This window comes from Salvelinus fontinalis, unplaced genomic scaffold, assembly GCF_029448725.1.
Source record: "Salvelinus fontinalis isolate EN_2023a unplaced genomic scaffold, ASM2944872v1 scaffold_0037, whole genome shotgun sequence".
NCBI lineage: Eukaryota > Metazoa > Chordata > Actinopteri > Salmoniformes > Salmonidae > Salvelinus > Salvelinus fontinalis.
In genome coordinates this window covers 104,373-113,045 of record NW_026600246.1, presented here as the reverse complement: position 1 = coordinate 113,045, position 8,673 = coordinate 104,373, and the positions used below count along the sequence as shown (strand labels likewise).

At 39.4% G+C, this 8,673-nt stretch overlaps 1 pseudogene; it reads left to right on the top strand.

Annotated features, from left to right (window-relative positions):
* The first annotated feature begins 3,550 nt into the window (after positions 1 to 3,550).
* Positions 3,551 to 8,673, top strand: part of LOC129842405 (transmembrane protein 8B-like) — a 50,373-nt pseudogene continuing 45,250 nt past the window's right edge.

Below are 8,673 nucleotides of genomic sequence, written 5' to 3'. Positions count from 1 at the left end.
TAATCTATCTGGGTAGCTAGATATGTGAATTATAATCTATCTGTGTAGCTAGATATGTGAATTATAATCTATCTGGGTTGCTAGATATGTGAATTATAATCTATCTGGGTAGCTAGATATGTAAATTATAATCTATCTGAGTAGCCTGATATGTGAATTATAATCTATCTAGGTAGCTAGATATGTGAATTATAATCTATCTGGGTAGCTAGATATGTGAATTATAATCTATCTGGGTAGCTAGATATGTAAATTATAATCTATCTGAGTAGCTAGATATGTGAATTATAATCTATCTGGGTAGCTAGATATGTGAATTATAATCTATCTGGGTAGCTAGATATGTAAATTATAATCTATCTGAGTAGCTAGATATGTGAATTATAATCTATCTGGGTAGCTAGATATGTGAATTATAATCTATCTGGGTAGCTAGATATGTGAATTATAATCTATCTAGGTAGCTAGATATGTGAATTATAATCTATCTGGGTAGCTAGATATGTGAATTATAATCTATCTGGGTAGCTAGATATGTGAATTATAATCTATCTAGGTAGCTAGATATGTGAATTATAATCTATCTGGGTAGCTAGATATGTGAATTATAATCTATCTGGGTAGCTAGATATGTGAATTATAATCTATCTGGGTAGCTAGATATGTGAATTATAATCTATCTGGGTAGCTAGATATGTAAATTATAATCTATCTGAGTAGCTAGATATGTGAATTATAATCTATCTGGGTAGCTAGATATGTGAATTATAATCTATCTGGGTAGCTAGATATGTGAATTATAATCTATTTGGTTAGCTAGATATGTGAATTATAATCTATCTAGGTAGCTAGATATGTGAATTATAATCTATCTGGGTAGCTAGATATGTGAATTATAATCTATCTGGGTAGCTAGATATGTGAATTATAATCTATCTGGGTAGCTAGATATGTGAATTATAATCTATCTGGGTAGCTAGATATGTGGATTATAATCTATCTGGGTAGCTATATATGTGAATTTTAATCTATCTGGGTAGCTAGATATGTGAATTATAATCTATCTGGGTAGCTAGATATGTGAATTATAATCTATCTGGGTAGCTAGATATGTGAATTATAATCTATCTGGGTAGCTAGATATGTGAATTATAATCTATCTGGGTAGCTAGATATGTAAATTATAATCTATCTGAGTAGCTAGATATGTGAATTATAATCTATCTGGGTAGCTAGATATGTGAATTATAATCTATCTGGGTAGCTAGATATGTGAATTATAATCTATTTGGTTAGCTAGATATGTGAATTATAATCTATCTAGGTAGCTAGATATGTGAATTATAATCTATCTGGGTAGCTAGATATGTGAATTATAATCTATCTGGGTAGCTAGATATGTGAATTATAATCTATCTAGGTAGCTAGATATGTGAATTATAATCTATCTGGGTAGCTAGATAGGTGAATTATAATCTATCTGGGTAGCTAGATATGTGAATTATAATCTATCTGGGTAGCTAGATATGTGAATTATAATCTATCTGGGTAGCTAGATATGTGAATTATAATCTATCTAGGTAGCTAGATAGTTTATTTTATTTTACCAGGTAAATTGACTGATAACACGTTCTCATTTACAGCAATGACCTGGGGAATAGTTACAGGGGAGAGGAGGGGGATGAATGAGCCAATTGTAAACTGGGGATGATTAGGTTAAACAGCTAGTTACAAATGACCTAAAACTAATCTGATGCAAGGTAGAAGTCAATTCTTCGTGGCTAGTTAGCTAGCCAGTTAGCCCTATTGACTTACTATGGACTTACTGTACCCATTCACTGAACCTTATTCCAGCCAGGACAATGGAGATGAAACAAGATATACACAAAGCAAATGTCTTACTTCATAACTATCAGCTAGCTATATGTAAATCATAATAATGTAGCTAACCAGATAGTATAACAGGCAAACATGACCTAAAACCAATGTTATCCAAGGTAGATGTCAATTATATGTGGGCGGTTAGCTAACAATTCTTCGTGGCTAGCTAACAGTAGTAGTAGTTAGCTCTATTGACTTACTATAGAGCTTACGACCTACGCACACTACCGTGGGTATTGTAGGCAGATAACCGTGACAACATTAACACAGCATGTATTAATAACGTGATAAAATGTTGTAGTTAGTGTTAGGGTTGCGAAAGTTCAACTGAGATAGGAACAGTAGCACACCTGAACTTGGTTAAAATAATTGTTTCATTCAAAAGTGAATAAATGGCAAATACAATTTCCGTATATACGGGTTCAATGTTTCATCACGCAGGATAAGACGGAGAACTGATTTGTTTCTGACAAAGATAATATTTTATACTCGTGACAGAGATTGTTCCCGCTTCCGAGCCGGCCTGTCAGAGTAGAGACTGGGCGTGGTTTAGACTCACCCAGCCTATCGTTGATGTTGGCGCCTTAAGCCAGTCCTGGCCCCTTAGCGCATATGATGTCCCAACGCTGTTGCTGTGTAGATTACCCTCCTTCACCCCAAAGACTTGGGTCAGACAATTTTATAACATTATCTGAGATATCTGCACCTGTATACAATGGCCTCTGTTCTCGCTCAAGGCTAACTACAGCTTCCCAGCTTCTTATATGAGCTAACCGTTACTTCCAGCACACACACAGAGACATCCAGGAGCCCAGGCCAACAGGTTGTCAATATCAAATCATATTTGTTATAGTATTCAATCACATACATACAATATTCAATCACATATGATATAGTTGCTAATCACGTTTGTTATAGTATTGGGTTATAGTGCATAACTCAGAACCTCACATATGTTTTTCGTGTGTATAGTTTATCTGTTATTGTCTATTCAGCAGTCTCCTGATTCACCCCCCTCCTGTGTCTCTCTAAGATTAGCACAGTCCTGGTCACACAGTACAGCGCCCACACTACTGATACATTTGTTGCATACACACACATATTTCATACAGTACAGCGCTCTCTCTAACACACACACATTTCAGGCTGATTGTTCATGGTTAGGCCCTGAGCACTGGTAAGAGTAGCAAGAGTGAGCAATTCAAACTTTAATGCATAAGAATAGTTAGTTAAGCATGTCAAAAACCTTATAAAAACCCCACATTAGGCAACATTTGATTCCGAAAGTCGGAGTGTATTTTCTCTCGCTTCAGTTCAAATAATGGCCGCCGTTGATTTCACGAGAATGTGCCTCATATTGACGTGATTGCGTCATATTTCTTTGCGTAGTGTAACGACCCAACTAAGTGTTGGCCAAACTAAGATAAGGTTTAAGTGTTATTTTGTATTCACTTTTTCCATATAACTATCTGTTTGTACTTGTGATGATTGTACATTTTATAATATTGTTTTTGTCAGAGAGGAAGAGACGACGCCTCTGTATATTGAATCATCTTTGTTGTTCGTTCATTTGGAACAACAACCTCCACCGGACTTCCTGGAAACGGCGCAGGGCGTTGTGGGGCTTGTTTACTTTACAACCGGGAAACGCCGTCCGGGTCAACTCGGGAGCTGCTAGCCCGGTATGAGATGGGATGCTTTGGAGGAAAATAGACGCGTTTTGTGAAAAAACAACATGGAGATTCACTTACTGACAAGTTTGCTGGTGTTGTCTGTCATAGCTACCGTTTTCGGCGACGGTAAGTCATTGTCACAAAAACATATCCCCGAGCTAGCTAGCATTGCTCTGTTAGCTAACGTTAGCTTAGCCAGTTGTGTTGTTAGGACGCTGCCGCAGGAGTGGATCAAATCAACGTTTATTTGTCATGTGAGCCGAATACCTTACAGTGAAATGCTGAATACAACAGGTGTAGTAGACCTTACAGTGAAATGCTGAATACAACAGGTGTAGTAGACCTTATACAGTGAAATGCTGAATACAACAGGTGTAGTAGACCTCACAGTGAAATGCTGAATACAACAGGTGTAGTAGACCTTACAGTGAAATGCTGAATACAACAGGTGTAGTAGACCTCACAGTGAAATGCTGAACACAACAGGTGTAGTAGACCTTACAGTGAAATGCTGAATACAACAGGTGTAGTAGACCTCACAGTGAAATGCTGAACACAACAGGTGTAGTAGACCTTACAGTGAAATGCTGAATACAACAGGTGTAGTAGACCTCACAGTGAAATGCTGAATACAACAGGTGTAGTAGACCTTACAGTGAAATGCTGAATACAACAGGTGTAGTAGACCTCACAGTGAAATGCTGAATACAACAGGTGTAGACCTCACAGTGAAATGCTGAATACAACAGGTGTAGTAGACCTCACAGTGAAATGCTGAATACAACAGGTGTAGTAGATCTTACAGTGAAATGCTGAATACAACAGGTGTAGTAGACCTTACAGTGAAATGCTGAATACAACAGGTGTAGTAGATCTTACAGTGAAATGCTGAATACAACAGGTGTAGTAGACCTCACAGTGAAATGCTGAATACAACAGGTGTAGTAGACCTCACAGTGAAATGCTGAATACAACAGGTGTAGTAGACCTTACAGTGAAATGCTGAATACAACAGGTGTAGTAGACCTCACAGTGAAATGCTGAATACAACAGGTGTAGTAGACCTCACAGTGAAATGCTGAATACAACAGGTGTAGTAGACCTCACAGTGAAATGCTGAATACAACAGGTGTAGTAGACCTCACAGTGAAATGCTGAATACAACAGGTGTAGACCTCACAGTGAAATGCTGAATACAACAGGTGTAGTAGACCTCACAGTGAAATGCTGAATACAACAGGTGTAGTAGACCTCACAGTGAAATGCTGAATACAACAGGTGTAGTAGACCTCACAGTGAAATGCTGAATACAACAGGTGTAGTAGACCTCACAGTGAAATGCTGAATACAACAGGTGTAGTAGACCTTACAGTGAAATGCTGAATACAACAGGTGTAGTAGACCTCACAGTGAAATGCTGAATACAACAGGTGTAGTAGACCTCACAGTGAAATGCTGAATACAACAGGTGTAGTAGACCTCACAGTGAAATGCTGAATACAACAGGTGTAGTAGACCTTACAGTGAAATGCTGAATACAACAGGTGTAGTAGACCTTACAGTGAAATGCTGAATACAACAGGTGTAGTAGACCTTACAGTGAAATGCTGAATACAACAGGTGTAGTAGACCTCACAGTGAAATGCTGAATACAACAGGTGTAGTAGACCTCACAGTGAAATGCTGAATACAACAGGTGTAGTAGACCTTACAGTGAAATGCTGAATACAACAGGTGTAGACCTCACAGTGAAATGCTGAATACAACAGGTGTAGTAGACCTCACAGTGAAATGCTGAATACAACAGGTGTAGTAGACCTTACAGTGAAATGCTGAATACAACAGGTGTAGTAGAACTCACAGTGAAATGCTGAATACAACAGGTGTAGTAGACCTCACAGTGAAATGCTGAATACAACAGGTGTAGTAGAACTCACAGTGAAATGCTGAATACAACAGGTGTAGTAGAACTCACAGTGAAATGCTGAATACAACAGGTGTAGTAGACCTTACAGTGAAATGCTGAATACAACAGGTGTAGTAGAACTCACAGTGAAATGCTGAATACAACAGGTGTAGTAGACCTTACAGTGAAATGCTGAATACAACAGGTGTAGTAGAACTCACAGTGAAATGCTGAATACAACAGGTGTAGTAGACCTCACAGTGAAATGCTGAATACAACAGGTGTAGTAGACCTCACAGTGAAATGCTGAATACAACAGGTGTAGTAGACCTTACAGTGAAATGCCGAATACAACAGGTGTAGTAGACCTTACAGTGAAATGCTGAATACAACAGGTGTAGTAGACCTCACAGTGAGATGCTGAATACAACAGGTGTAGTAGACCTTACAGTGAAATGCTGAATACAACAGATGTAGTAGACCTCACAGTGAAATGCCGAATACAACAGGTGTAGTAGACCTTACAGTGAAATGCTGAATACAACAGGTGTAGTAGACCTCACAGTGAAATGCTGAATACAACAGGTGTAGACCTTACAGTGAAATGCTGAATACAACAGGTGTAGTAGACCTTACAGTGAAATGCTGAATACAACAGGTGTAGTAGACCTCACAGTGAAATGCTGAATACAACAGGTGTAGTAGACCTTACAGTGAAATGCTGAATACAACAGGTGTAGTAGACCTTACAGTGAAATGCTGAATACAACAGGTGTAGTAGACCTTACAGTGAAATGCTGAATACAACAGTTGTAGACCTTACAGTGAAATGCTGAAAACAACAGGTGTAGTAGACCTCACAGTGAAATGCTGAATACAACAGGTGTAGACCTCACAGTGAAATGCTGAATACAACAGGTGTAGTAGACCTTACAGTGAAATGCTGAATACAACAGGTGTAGTAGACCTTACAGTGAAATGCTGAATACAACAGGTGTAGTAGACCTTACAGTGAAATGCTGAATACAACAGTTGTAGACCTTACAGTGAAATGCTGAAAACAACAGGTGTAGTAGACCTCACAGTGAAATGCTGAATACAACAGGTGTAGACCTCACAGTGAAATGCTGAATACAACAGGTGTAGTAGACCTCACAGTGAAATGCTGAATACAACAGGTGTAGTAGACCTCACAGTGAAATGCTGAATACAACAGGTGTAGTAGACCTCACAGTGAAATGCTGAATACAACAGGTGTAGTAGACCTCACAGTGAAATGCTGAATACAACAGGTGTAGTAGACCTTACAGTGAAATGCTGAATACAACAGGTGTAGTAGACCTCACAGTGAAATGCTGAATACAACAGGTGTAGTAGACCTCACAGTGAAATGCTGAATACAACAGGTGTAGTAGACCTCACAGTGAAATGCCGAATACAACAGGTGTAGTAGACCTCACAGTGAAATGCTGAATACAACAGGTGTAGTAGACCTCACAGTGAAATGCTGAATACAACAGGTGTAGTAGACCTCACAGTGAAATGCTGAATACAACAGGTGTAGTAGACCTCACAGTGAAATGCTGAATACAACAGGTGTAGTAGACCTTACAGTGAAATGCTGAATACAACAGGTGTAGTAGACCTTACAGTGAAATGTTGAATACAACAGGTGTAGTAGACCTCACAGTGAAATGCTGAATACAACAGTTGTAGACCTTACAGTGAAATGCTGAATACAACAGGTGTAGTAGACCTTACAGTGAAATGCTGAATACAACAGTTGTAGACCTTACAGTGAAATGCTGAATACAACAGGTGTAGTAGACCTTACAGTGAAATGCTGAATACAACAGGTGTAGTAGACCTTACAGTGAAATGCTGACTACAACAGGTGTAGTAGACCTTACAGTGAAATGCTGAATACAACAGGTGTAGTAGACCTTACAGTGAAATGCTGAATACAACAGTTGTAGTAGACCTTACAGTGAAATGCTGAATACAATAGGTGTAGTAGACCTCACAGTGAAATGCTGAACACAACAGGTGTAGTAGACCTCACAGTGAAATGCTGAATACAACAGGTGTAGTAGACCTCACAGTGAAATGCTGAATACAACAGGTGTAGTAGACCTTACAGTGAAATGCTGAATACAACAGGTGTAGTAGACCTTACAGTGAAATGCTGAATACAATAGGTGTAGTAGACCTCACAGTGAAATGCTGAACACAACAGGTGTAGTAGACCTCACAGTGAAATGCTGAATACAACAGGTGTAGTAGACCTCACAGTGAAATGCTGAATACAACAGGTGTAGTAGACCTCACAGTGAAATGCTGAATACAACAGGTGTAGTAGACCTTACAGTGAAATGCTGAATACAACAGGTGTAGTCGACCTTACAGTGAAATGCTGAATACAACAGGTGTAGTCGACCTTACAGTGAAATGCTGAATACAACAGGTGTAGTAGACCTTACAGTGAAATGCTGAATACAACAGGTGTAGTAGACCTCACAGTGAAATGCTGAATACAACAGGTGTAGTAGACCTCACAGTAAAATGCTGAATACAACAGGTGTAGTAGACCTCACAGTGAAATGCTGAATACAACAGGTGTAGTAGACCTCACAGTGACATGCTGAATACAACAGGTGTAGTAGACCTCACAGTGACATGCTGACTTACAAGCTCTAACCAACAGTGCCAATTTTAAGTAAAAAATAGTTATCAGGTGTACAATAGATAAGTAAGAAAATAAAGAACGACAGTAAAAAGACTGAATAATATCAGTAGCGAGGCTCTATACAGGCACCGGTTAGTAGGTTAAAGTGAAAGCATATATGATAAACAGAGTAGCAGCAAAGAGGGAGGGGGGACACACACATTACAAATAGTGGTAGCCATTTCATGGTAGCCATTTGGTTACCTGTTCAGGAGTCTTATGGCTTGGGGGTAAAAGCTGTTGAGAAGCCTGTTGGTCCTAGACTTGGCGCTTCGGTACAACTTGCCATGCGGTAGAAGAGGGAACAGTCTATGACTGAGGTGGCTGGGGTCTTGTTTGTGTGTGTGTGGCTTTACGCCCCCCCCCCCCCCCCCCCCCATGGACAGTGGTCTCAGAGCCGTGTCTTTACCCCCCCCAATGGACAGTGGTCTCAGAGCCGTGTCTTTACACCCTCCCCCCCCCATGGACAGTGGTCTCAGAGCCGTGTC